Here is a 13,639-nt window from a genome sequence, read left to right as displayed (position 1 = left end):
CACCATTTTGCATAATTCTCTGTGTTACCCAGGAAACACCACATGGAGGCAACCATGCGACGTTTCCTTTATATAAAATGACATCAGGAAGTGAGAGAATTAGATTACGTACATAGAATTTGGACACTAATTCTTTTGCGCTTAGAATTGAATAATCGAGTTGGGACCCATTAGCTTTTCCTATTTATGACATAATCAATGCTCGTGCCAAATGTCCCGTTTCTATGACACCGGAAAGTGAGAAAATTACATTCCGCACGTAAAATTTCGACGCCAATTGTTTTGCGCTAGAATTGAATAATCGAGTTGGGACCTATGAACTTTTCCTATTTATGACATAATCAATGTTCGTGCCAAATTTCACGTTTCTATGACACCGGAAAGTCAGAAAATTACATTCCGTACGTAAAATTTGGACGCTAATTCTTCTGCGCATAGAATTGAATAATGGAGTTGGGACCCATTCGCTTTTCCTATTTATGACATAATCAATGCTTGTGCCAAATTTCCTGTTTCTATGACACCGGAAAGTGAAGAAATTACATTCCGCACGTAAAATTTGGATGCTAATTCTTTTGCGCATAGAATTGAATAATGGAGTTGGAACCCATTAGCTTTTCCTATTTATGACATCATCGATGCTCGTGCCAAATTTCCCGTTTCTATGACACCGGAAAGTGAGAAAATTACATTCCGTACGTAAAATTTGGACGCTAATTCTTTTGCGCATAGAATTGAATAATCGAGTTGGGACCCATTAACTTTTCCTATTTATGACATAATCAATGCTCGTGCCAAATTTCACGTTTCTATGACATTGAGAAGTGAGAGATTTAGATTATGTACGTTAAATTTCGACGCCAATTCTTTTGCGCTAGAATTGAATAATGGAGTTGGGACCCAATTACTTTTCCTATTTTTGAGATAATCTATGCTTGCGCCAAATTTCATGTTTCTACGACATCGGGAAGTTGGAGAACTTTTGGCGAGTCAGTCAGTCAGTCAGTGAGTCAGTGAGTCAGTGAGTGAGTGAGTCAGTGAGGGCTTTCGTCTTTATATATATAGATGATGTAAATTCCTATTCAAATGAAAATTCCGCCAGCAGTCACTAATGCAGCTTATGATATGTGCTGTATGTTATATAGAGTGTAGTGAAAAAGACAGATCCAGCGCTATATCTCAATACTGTTGTCCTACAATAGCATACTTAAATAGAAAGGCATGGTAGCGCTACACAATGGTATGGTGCACAGACCCCTGGGGGCCCTGGTACATGGAATTTAATTTTATGTTGTGGCCACTGTAAGGAATAGAGAGTAGAACCCAATTACAAAGTTGAAAAAGAGCATCTGAGAAGCAGAAATCCACTTTCTGCATCTTTCTAAGTTCCGTGTGCCCGCTATTGTCTGATGTAAGAAAATCGTACTTGAAGTGGCCTCCTTCTGCTATTACACATGCATGGAGCTGTTTGACAGTGCATTCCATGGCTGACGCTATCATTGTGGAACCGTGTTAGTGAACGGTGGAGTCCGATGCAGTGCAAATGAAATGCAGATTACCAATAAGAGGAAGAACCAATCAAAAGACATGCATGTGTGGGTTGGAAATTGGCACAATCATTTTGGGGTTCAGCATTCTACCTGCCACGGTCACACTGACCACAACATGTAAAGGGTTAAACAACGGGATTCGAAGGTTTCTCTGATCCCCGCTGTTTGAAAAGGTACCAGGCTGTTATCCAACAGCTGAGCACCCGCTATTGAGGCAGTTTTGGCATCCAGGAGTCTGAGAAAGCTGAGTGCCGGTCCCTGGTGACCATATTAGTTGCCACTGATGGAAAGGAATAATAATATCTTGACAGAAGGGGGCACTTTTTTATTTTAAGGGACTGCAAAAACAGCACATTGCACTTTGCTTCCTCTTGGTGACATGATCAGAATACAGGTGCTATTTATGACAGCCTGTATTCTATGAATGGACCGACCTCAGGAGCTGCTAGAAAGTGTGACGGACCATCACAGCAGTTTTCGCCCCTCTTAAGGCCTCCTTCACACAGGCGTTTTTGTACAGCGTTTAGCGATGCCTTTTTTCAGCGCTGCGCTCAACGCTGTACAGCGCTTCCGTTTATCTCAATGGGGGTTCTCACACAAGAGACAAAAAGAAACGTCTTCAACGCTGCACTTTGAGAGTGATTCATGTTCTATCTTTGGCCGTTTTCAGCCCTGCGTTGCTCATTGAAATGAATGGGCAGCGGTTTTAGTGCTGCTTAAAATGTGGCACAATTTGGTACCATGTTTTTAGATAGGTCTACATGCAAGTGCTAGCTGCAATACCTAAAAAACAAATCTTCACCTAGCAGGCGCCGTCCGGGTCCCAGCCGCTGCTCTCCGGAGCTCCGGGCAGGCTGCCGGGCACTTGTCATCGTCGACAGAGGAGCTTTTGCTAGTGCTGAAAATGCAGCCAAAATGTTGTCAAAAATGCATGACAACCCTGCTGAAACTGCGGTAAACGCAGCGTTGAAGAATGCTGCGTTTCTGCAAATGCCTGTGTGAGGGAGACCTAATTCTCTAACTAAAGGAACCTGAATTCGACTGACGATGCTATTGGTTATACGGGTAACAAATGTATACAGTTGCTAACAATGTAATTTCCAATATACAGTGTATCTAGATTGCGGAAGCTTTGTTGTAGGCTGTGTGCACACTAGCTGTGAGCGTGATTATCACCTAACAGGCTTGGGCGAAACTTGCATCGGACGGCACACAGAAAGCAGTCTGTGTGCTGCCCAATTTACACGGTGGCAGCCCAGTGACATACATTGATGAATCCTATTTCTCATCCGTGAAACAAACATTGTTAGGAAAGGCCATAACTTTTTTCGCGCAGACCATCGGTCCATGTGAAAAACCGTAAATGTGCATAGCCCCGTAGACCTATAATGGGGCCATGTGCTGTCTGTTGATTAACACGCACATCACACCGCCACAAATATGCTAATGTGAGGGAGGCCTTAGCCATAGCATAGCTCTTAGAGGTTTGCCTGTATAGGTGACACAGTACAACATACACACTTACCTATACTACACACATACCTGCATATTGGGTTTCGATCTTCTAAGATGGCGATGGCTGCGCTTGCACCGGATCCTGGAATCAGCAAGGGAGATGTATCAAAATTGGTGCACAATGAAAATGATGCATTTGCTCATAACAACCAATCAGGTTACAGGTTTCATTTTAAAAAAGGCAATTTTCAAAATAATTGCTTGCTGTCAGTAAATATAAACATCATTGTTTACATCCAGAGATTTAATACTCATCCTGATGGAGTCCAGCTAATATATGTGCATGACTCATTAAAAGAGACAGCCCTTGTATGAAGGCTTATTCACAGCGTGCGAATTCAGTCCCTCTTTTGTATCTGTTTTCTCTAGGAAGATCTCTGGAAGGTCCTGGGGATCTCTGCAGACGGATCCGATAAAAGACACATTTCTAGACTGGGCCTGCTGGTTTCATAGACAGAACAGATGAGGTGGACCACTACGTCCTGGCCGTCATCTGAATATTCACTTATGAACATTCTTCCACTAAAGGGAATGTATCACCTATATATTTTTTACTAATATATGATAGTGGCCGCTGCAGTAACTTCCGGGATCAGTCGAGCAGGGCAGAGAGCGGCGCCGCTAAACAGAGGACGCCATTGTAAAGGAGTGTATTGCTTTTTTCTTTATTTTACACTTTTATCGTCTCTCTGTCATCCTTTTAAATCTCCGAAAACCTTTTTAACAGCATTTAGGGAGATGTTTTACAGCAGCCACATGGACCACATACACAATAGACACGAGCTGACCCATTAACGTCCATGGGAGGGTGTTGTGGGTGTGCTTTGTGATCTATGTGCAGGAAGAAGGACGAGGTGAGCTGCACTGTGAATGGTGGATCTTGTGTTGGCGCCCCTGTTGGTGGCTCCTGTGTTAGTGCACAGGACAAATGTCAAGCAGTTATGTGCCCAACAGTCATTCCAATGATCATTGCTTACCATATATACCGGCGTATAAGGCGACGGGGCGTATAAGACGACCCCCCCAACTTTCACCTTATATGCCGGTAATACAGTGGAGAAAAAAAAAATCATTACTCACCTCCCCCAGCGTTCTGCGGCGCAGCTGCAGGCTGTCGCTCCCTCCTGGTCCCCGGCAGAGCATTGCTTTCTGAATGCGGGGCTTGAAATCCCCGCCTCCAGAAAGCTAATACACACGCCGTCAGCCAGTTACAGCCATTCAATGGCATCATTGAATGGCTGTGATTGGCTAAAACACACGTGGCTTCAGCCAATCACACTATTCAATGACATCATTGAATGGGTGTGATTGCTAACACACGTGCGCCTTCAGCCAACCACAGCCATTCAATGATGTCATTGAATAGTGTGATTGGCTGAAGCCACGTGTGTTTTAGCCAATCACAGTATTAGCTTTCTGGAGGCGGGGATTTCAAGCCCTGCGTCCAGAAAGCAATGCTCTGCCGGGGACCAGGAGGGAGCGACAGCATGCCGGAGCGCGACAGAACGCCAGGGGAGGTGAGTACTGATTTTTTTTTTTTGACACTTTTTTTTTTTGTATTACCGGCGTATAAGACGACCCCCGACTTCAGAGCAGATTTTTCGGGGTTCAAAAGTCGTCTTATACGCTGGTATATACGGTATGTGCTTTCACACAGGAGCAATAATCGCTCATTGAATGGAGACAGAGCGTGCTAGAGATCTCTTCGGCCTCCCGTCTCCATTCCGAGTAAATAGGCAGTTGTTCATAGATGAATGACTACCTGTTTACATAGGCCGATTATTTTTTTTGAAATGTAGATGGTGACATCGAAAAAAAAAAAATCACCCAAAATTCTAAAAAAAATATATATTTAACATACTATTGCAATGGCAAATATTCAGCCCCCATTGCAAATTAGATTTATTTGCTAAATCTACAAACTTTCAGCTGTTTGCAAAAAACAAACAAGAACAATTTAACCCCCAGCAGTTTAGGACGGGCTTGTTCTATTTACGTCTGTAGCTCCAGTTCTATCAGGGCTACCCACAAGCTTTTGGTGTCATTTTAAGACTAAGATTACTGGCTTTAAAATAACACCAACAGCATGTCGGTAGCTTCTAATCGAAGCTAGAGCTGTTTGAAGTGGGGTCGGATTGAGGTTGTTACAAAAAAGTAGTGAAATGATGAGGACTTGCTCATCTAATCACTCTATAATGTTTAACCCCACAGATGCTGCGATCGTTGCAAATGTAACGTTTGTGCGCCTGTTCAGACGCCCCAGGCCTAGCGCATATACGCTTAGGCCGCAATGCCTTACCTACCCCTCACCGTCTCTCTGCCACTCTCCTCCCCTCCGGCTGTTTGCAATGGTCTTGTCCGCATCTTAGCTCCACACCTGTCTCGCCCCCTCCCATTGCAAACAGAGAGGAGGAGAGAAGGGAAAGGAAGTTTGGCAGTCACGCGCTAAACTCCCTCCCACCTCCCTTCTCCGGCACTGTCATAGGCTCCCATAAGAATCTATGCGGCGGCCAACGTATTCCGGCTGGAAAGATAGTTCTAGGACTATCCTTCCTGCCCAGCGTAAAAGCACCCAACACTATATTTGCCAGCCGGGCACTTTTATGCCGCAGGAATACGCCTATGTGATCTGATGCATTGCAATCCAATGCATCAGATGGTAGCGTATATCGGCTGGTTGTGAAAACTGCGGCCAATATACGCTGGTGTGAATAAGCCCTGAATGCAATGTGCAATTGCTTTTTTACACTGCCCCAAAGCAATTGTGCGATCACATGTGACGTCTCGTAAACCGGGCGGGACTGCCCTTGTGAATATACAGAGCAGCAGAGGAGCGAGCACTGGCGTGGGACAGAGCGGGTGCACGCCGAGGTGAGTATCTGACTATTTATTAATTTTTCTGCATGGGGAACATACTTTTACTGAAAAAATATAACTTGGACCCCCCCGTTTACCTTCAGTTATTTAGTCCCACTAGGCAAGTTACTATGCTGTGAATCTAAAACTGCAAAGCAATGTAATAAGCTGTGCTGAAGACGTCGCCTAATGGGCATACAATAGTGATATGCCTGGAGGTCTTTCCTACGCCTCTGACTGTCATAGCTACCCATTAGCATCCTGTGATTGCATTTGCGGGAGGCCGATGGTTGCTACTGACAACAGCATCTAGAGAATTAAATGACCAGGATCGGAGTTGTCTCTGATCCTGGCCATTACAGCGAGAGCTCGGCTGACAGTCAACACAGAGCCCTTGCTGTGATTATGCATCTGCAAGACCCATGGCATAAATGTCCTTCATGGAGGCCGGTCTCTGAGGTTCATTTCCAATGTGTTTGGAAAGTCTTCAGACCCTTTCACTTTTTTCATATTTTGTTAAGTTGTGGCCTTGAGCAAATAAAAAAAAAGTCACATTTCCCCATCATTCTACACTCAGTACTCCATAACGACAAAGTGAGAATAACATGTTAGAAATCTTTGTGAATTTTTAAAAAATAATAAACTAACATTTTGCACTGACATAAGTATTCACACCCTGTACTCAGCACTCAGTTGCAACACCTTTGGTAGTGATTCCAGCCTCCGGTCTTCTTGGTATGATGCCACACAGTTTGCACCCCCCCAATTTGGGGATTTTCTGCCATTCTTCACTGCACATTCTTTCAAGCTCTGTCGGGTTAGATGGGGGCCGTCTGTGGACAGCCATTTTCAGGTCTCTGCAGAGTTTTTCAATTGGCTTCAAGTCCGGGTTCTGGATGAGCCACTCAAGAACATTCACAGAGTTGTCCCTAAGCCACCCCAGTGTTGTCCTGGCTGTGTACTTGGGGTCATTGTCTTGTTGGAAGGTGAACCTTCTGCCCAGTCTGAGGTTCCTTGCACTCCGGATCAGGTTTTCATTAAGAATATCTCTTAAACTTTGCTCCATTCAGCTTTCCATCAACCCTGACCGGTCTCCCTGTCGCAGTCGCTGAAAACACCCCCAGCATGAGGGTTGAATAAATGTGATTGCAATTGTAAAATCTTGATTCATACAATAGGTCATTATCCGATGACACCTTCCCTTTAAGATATGATATACAGATCATCATGAGTCTCACCTAAAGCCGTGTAGGGAATGACGTCCGTGGATCCATGAGGGTAGATGCTGGTAATATGGGGGCCACGCACATCAAACCCCCCTATGATGATCGATGCTCCAATGTGACCTTGATATCTGAGAGGGAACACACAACAGCAACCTTTATACACCAAGCATGATTTTTATATCATGGCAGATATATATTCTGGACAGATACAGGAGCACTAGTTCTCTCATAGTCTTGCACAGCACTTCACAGACAGCAGTTTGTGCTTCAGAGCTGTTTTTCCTTTTATAACTTGAAACAAGTTACAACCATTGTCAGACATTTTGAAGGTAATACAGCTGAGTTTTCTGGTCACCTGCCTACTCCCATCTATTATCTCCATTACTGACTATTCTTGCTACACCTCGTACTCACCTGAACAGCAGCTGCTTTAGCATTCGAGTTGCAGTGCACACACGAGGGGGTCTTCCTGTGGTCATAGCATGAACCGCTAGGTTGGAGGATAATAGTTGGGTCACATATTCAGCATTGGCGACTACTCCAGCTCCACAACAACTAAGGGCAAAGAGGAAATAGGGGGTCATGTATTTCATGTAAATGCTGGCATTACCATCGGGGCTGTAAAGGTAGCCCACCCAATACATATCCCCTAGTAGGTTAGATCCTTTGCCTCTGTCACCCAATGTGGGGGATTTGTCCAAATCTCAGACAGGCCCCTTTTAGGGCAGTGGGACCCTCAGAAGCAGACAATCTCAGATTCGGAGGGCCATGAATCCCGTCTTTCTGGGAGTTATTGGGGGTCTAAGCTCAGGGACTCTTACTGATATTTATGTGGCGTCCTACCATAGGCGGGATATCTGTGAACAATGGCCCACCCTCATGTCATACTTACTATATGTTGTCGGAGATGTAGTGGATCTTGGCACAGTTTTTATCTGCCACAACCATGTCATCGGTGGCTCTTCTGTCTGCTCCTAGGACAACGCCATCCTATAGAACCAACCACAGGTCAGTTAGACAACAGCCTCAGTCAATGGGCAACTCAACCCCTGCCGCTCCATCCTACCGCGTATACGATCCCGGCAATGGTGGTCCCCGTCTTACGAGCTTTCGGTGGTTTGAGACCAAGAGCTGACGCATTTGCCTCTATGGAGCTGTTTCTGAGGATGTACAGAGGACACAAGGAAGTGATGCTCAGGTTTTATAACGTATATATTTTATAATCTCCATTCATGTCTGTAGGTTATTGCAAAGTTCTACTGGTTGCCCTTGGAAAGTGACAACAGTTTGGCTACATCCCATCATCAGACAATGACCAGTAAACTCCCACAAAGCACTGCTCTCTGATCACAGGAAATTGGCAGAATTCAATATTTAGCTTTATAGATGTGAATAGAGAAGAGAACATGATCAGTACAAGAGCATGAAAGGAAGGGATTTATAAAGTGACTGAACATCTTATGTATATTTATCGGAGTGATATTATGATTGCGGCTATAGCTTTCCTAGACTCCTGATTGGCTAATCTGCCTACCTAATCAACAATGCAGTAGTGGGATGAAGTTGGCAGATTTGCCACTTGGGAGTTTTGGAAAGCAGCACCCAGAAGATCTAATAGGAATATTGGTTGTCCACCAGTTTTTCTAGAAATAGTCAGAGAAGGACGACTCAAGGCACATTTAGGTCCGTGTGATGTCTGTGTTAATTCATGGATAGCACATGGGCCAATTTAGCCTCTGGCCCGCTTGAAAAACTTGCATTTCATATTCTTGTCTGCATCATGGACAAGTATTAGAACATGCAATGTGCGGGCAGTCAGTGTATGGGCCAGCACACATACAGGTGTCCATGTGGTGTCTGTTGCAAGTTGCACTTGAACCTTTTGTGAGCAACTCGTCCACACAGCAAGTGTGCGCCCAGCCCTAGGGTTCTTTCACACGGGCGTCATTTTGACGAGATGTAGGCAGTCCAAAGAATTGTGTCTATTAGAACCAATGATTTCCTATGGGTTCATTCAGGCAAAGGATTTTTTGACAAACCTAAAAAATTGCACGTCAAAAGATAGAACATAGGTACGTTATTTCAACGCCGAACATTCTTGGTGCACTAAATAATAGGACATGTGGCAGTCTATGGGGAGTCATCCAAAAAGGGAGGGGGAGCGCTGCTAAACAATGACAGGTACCTCTAGTGAGGCACTTAAAGTAATGAACTAGCAATTTCGGGGCAGCAGTGTTATTTCACCGCAACCAGCTGTCTGAATGGATGACAAAATCGCAAAGAAAAGCTACGACTTGGTCGTGGGTATTCTTGGTTCATCCGATTTGTGGCTGAGTTAGACATTTTTTTTAGCGCAGCTAACTCGGGGTCAAAATGACACCCATGTGAACTAGCCCTTACTGTGACTTTTCATCTATTTTTGGTAAAGTTGGGTGACAACCAATATAATCTATGTTACAGCCCCCATTGTGATTTAATACCAATTCTGCCTAGCTATGCAGCGCTATATGATACAGAGGGACTTTTGACAGTATAAGTCAGTTTTCCATTCAGGACAGCTGGGTATCAATGTTGCCTACAATTTCAGCTAAATTTATTTTAATCCAACCTTCCCAATAGCCTATAAACCAAAAATTCCCTGTCAATACAACTCCTTGAGCTGCATGTGACAATCATACGGTCTCTATTACAGATCTCACAAGGATCACACAACTTTCCTAGAGTCTTGAATGGCAATCTTGTCTATCACTACATGACTAGTCAGTGTCAATCCAACCATAGTTATAGCCAAACTTCATCATCCAGCTTTCCCAGAAACAGATATTACTAAAAAGGACCCAAAAATAAATTAAGATCTCAGTTTTGGGATATCAAATACTTCAGGGTCTGAGATTACCCCCATGATTACAATCGAAGCCCTGAAGGTCATTTGCCTACAACATTCCTATTTCTGAATCCCCACTATAAATCTCAAAAATACTAATGACCACATATTCGCCCGTGAGTAAATTACATGCTCCGCCCCTGATCACATAACAGTCACGTCATTACAGATCCTAAAACATGCGGAGTCTGACAGCAGCCATGTGCTTACAAGATCTGTGATGATGTAAACTTTATGTCATCAGTCACCTGTATGGGAGGAGTCCGGGATTACATGACCAGGAGGTGATCAGTGTGTGCAGGATTCTGCTGTGCTGATTGTGATCTCTGTTGTATGAGATGATTGTATGTAGCAGAGCTGTATGTCATGTACATGTAGCAGACCTGAGTGTGTGTGTGTGTGTGTGTGATGTGCATGCAGCAGACCTGTGTGTTTGACGTGCATGTAACAGAACTGTGTTTGTGTTTGACCTGCATGTAACAGAGCTGTGTGTATGACGTGCAGGTATCAGAGCTGTGTGTGTGAAATGCGTGTAGCAGAGCTGCATGTGTATGACGTGCGTGTAGCAGAGCTGCGTGTGTGTGTAACCTACATGTAGCAGAGCTATGTGTGTATGACGTGCATGTAGCAGAGATTTGTGTGTGTGTGACGTGCAAGTAGTAGAGCTGTGTGTGGTATGTGTGATGTGCATGTAGCAGAGCTGTGTTTGTGTGGGACGTGCATGTAGCAGAGCTGTGTATGTGTGTGACATGCATGTAGCAGAGCTATCTATTATCTATCAAACACCATAGAGGCGCAACGACAGTGATGTCATCACAGGTCCTAAAGCAGCAGCAGGGCACTTACAACTCCAATCCCTCTCACTATAGTATATCAGTAAGTGGCGCATTACACCACCAGAAACACTGGTATTATAATGTCCTAACAATTACTAGTGTATACACATATACATACATACATACATACACAGACACACGGGGGCTATGAGGGCCGTACTAAAAGTAATGCAAAAGTGGTCATAACTTCTTTATTAACTGCTGTAATGAAATCACACATGTAGTTGGAGTGACTCTTTCTCTATACAGGTGGTTTAGAATATTTTTCTTCCTTGCTGGTGAATAATGGATTCCAAGGATGGAAGTCTGCTCTGATCTCCTTGAAGCGTTCAAAGCCAATGAAGAGATGTTTTTTTCCGATCTGGTGACAGGGGATGAAACATGGGCGTATCTTTATGATCCGGAAACGAACAATCGCTCCATGTAATGGCGGCACACCTCTTCTCCAAGGCGTAAGAAATTCAAGAGTCAGTGATCAGCACAGAAAATCATGGTGACTGTTTTTTGGGATGACAAGGGCGTCATTCTCCTTGATTTTCTGGAACAAAGCCGTACCATCATCAGCGAGCGGTACATGGCGCAAATGCATCACTTTTAATGGAGACTATATTGAGTAGCAAATTTGTATAAAGGAAGAGTCACTCCAAGTACATGTGTAATTTGAATGATCTACAGCAGTTAATAGAGAAGTTATGACCACTTTTGCATTACTTTTAGCACAACCCTCATACTAATATATATATATAGTGAAATTCCTTTACCTAGTGATCCAGAAAAAATAAAAAACAGCAAATCTGGCATCAGCAAAAGTATTCCATGACAAGATTGATAGGAATGAACCCAATAGAGCTAGCCTGACATCAGTGTATTCGGATTGTCCATGGTCCATGTATAAAGGGTACGGCAGCAGCCGCCATTACCATACATCGGCCGGTGGACATTTTGTGTGTGCAGAGAAAGTGAAACCTTTGGTAAGTGTAAAGTTCCACGACAGTGGCAGCATTATCAGTCAAATGTGCCCTGGTTTGTCCTTATGGCGTCACTTTCTTGGTCAGCTCAGTAATGGAGGGTTTGTAGGCGAGACCCTGAATATAACCAGTATTACACACGCTTCCTCTGCCGAACACATATGTGATATGTAAGCATTATGAGTCTCTATTACAAGACGCTGCAACTGATTAGCTTTAAAAAGAAATTTAAAGGCAAATATAAACTACCGTATGTCCCTCCATCAGTGGCGCTCTAGACAGTCACCTACTTTGCCTACCCCTCATCCATGCCCTGTCTGTGCTCCGCCACTGGTGGTCAGTGACCGCTGTGAAGGTCCACATCACCCATAGTGGATGAAAAAAGTAACTTTTCAGGTCGAAGACTTTACCTGAGACAGTTCTCAAAGTTGAACCCTCCTTGTGGGGTGTCATATCTGGAGCTACTTGGCAGCATTTTGAGTGTTGGGTGTTCAGAGGTCTTCCGTTCGCCCCTCTTTCAGCTTTCCTGTCACTGACAGTCTTTGTTGTATGGGGTGTTAACCCTTTCTTCTACCTGAGATCCTTTCCGTGTCAGCTCTCTCTGCTCAGTCTGATTTCTCGTCTCTTCCCCCTCCGGTCTATTCTGCTTTCACTTTCATCTTCTTACCATTCACATGATAGAAGTTAAGAGTGTATGTATATTAGATGACACGCCGCGCTCCTGGACTAGGGCCCAAAGACTCTGGACTGATGTCAGAACCCAAAATACCCCCCAATTTAGCACAGTCACCTGGGCCTGAGGCCAGAATACACAACAACTATTATTCTTTTCCTGGATGGGAATTTATCACAGAATTTTTATAACTGTACATTAACATACTTAAATTGCATGAACTTCCATTTTACTCAGAAGCAAAATGCCAACTGGAGGCTACACCCCGGGCAAGTCCGCCATCGAGGCCTCCACTCCCCTTATACATATTTAACCTGTTTGGACGCAGTCCTTTTCTTTTTAATTTTTGTTTTTTCCTCCTCACTTTTAAGAAATCATAGCTCTTTTATTTATCCATTAACTTAGCTGTTGGAGGACTTGTTTTTGCGGGACACGTTGTATTCTTCACTGGTACTATGTAAGGTATCATATAATGTACTGCAAAATTGTAAAAACTTCAAGGTAGAGTGAAATAGAAACACAACGAAATTGCACCATCTGTGGGGGGGGGGTTGTTTCTATGCTGTACACGCTTATGACATGATAAATTTATGACAAAATGACATGATTATGTTATGCTATGGATCAGTACAAATTCTACGCTACCAAATGTATATATTGTTGTTCTGGATCAAAATTTCTCCAGCAGGAGTTGGGGTATTTTGTAGCCTCCTGATTGCAAACTGTGATTTATGTGCCTTTATGTGCTCCTTTATAGTTCTTCCGATAGTGCAGTCAGCTTCCTAATGGCAACTGTGACTTTACCCGTGTGGTCCTGTATTGTCTGGGATGTAGGTACAAGTCTCCCCTATCATCTTACAGACACCCCCTTTTCTGCTAATATCATATCTAGGGTCATTCTATCTTGAAAAGTCATAGTCGAGGTGGGCCCTAATTGATTGCCTAGTCTCTGTAGGGAGTCTCTAGTATAATTTATAAACCGTGGCTGACTATAAGAGATATAGTTAATCTAGTCAACATTTTTATTTACCATAATGATTGGGAAAATGGACTCGAACCCAGCCTTAACCTGGTCTCTAGCTTTAAATTAGATACCCCCCGTCAGATACCCCCCTTGTCTGTCCTATGGCG

General features: G+C 43.8%; 1 pseudogene; it reads right to left on the bottom strand.

Annotated features, from left to right (window-relative positions):
- LOC136580435 (proteasome subunit beta type-7-like) overlaps positions 1–12,471 on the bottom strand; it is a 30,068-nt pseudogene extending 17,597 nt beyond the window's left edge.
- Between the last annotated feature and the right edge of the window lie 1,168 nt (positions 12,472–13,639).

This window comes from Eleutherodactylus coqui, chromosome 10 (genome assembly GCF_035609145.1).
Source record: "Eleutherodactylus coqui strain aEleCoq1 chromosome 10, aEleCoq1.hap1, whole genome shotgun sequence".
NCBI lineage: Eukaryota > Metazoa > Chordata > Amphibia > Anura > Eleutherodactylidae > Eleutherodactylus > Eleutherodactylus coqui.
Note: the sequence above shows the minus strand (reverse complement) of the source record. Positions and strands in the feature narration are given on the sequence as shown.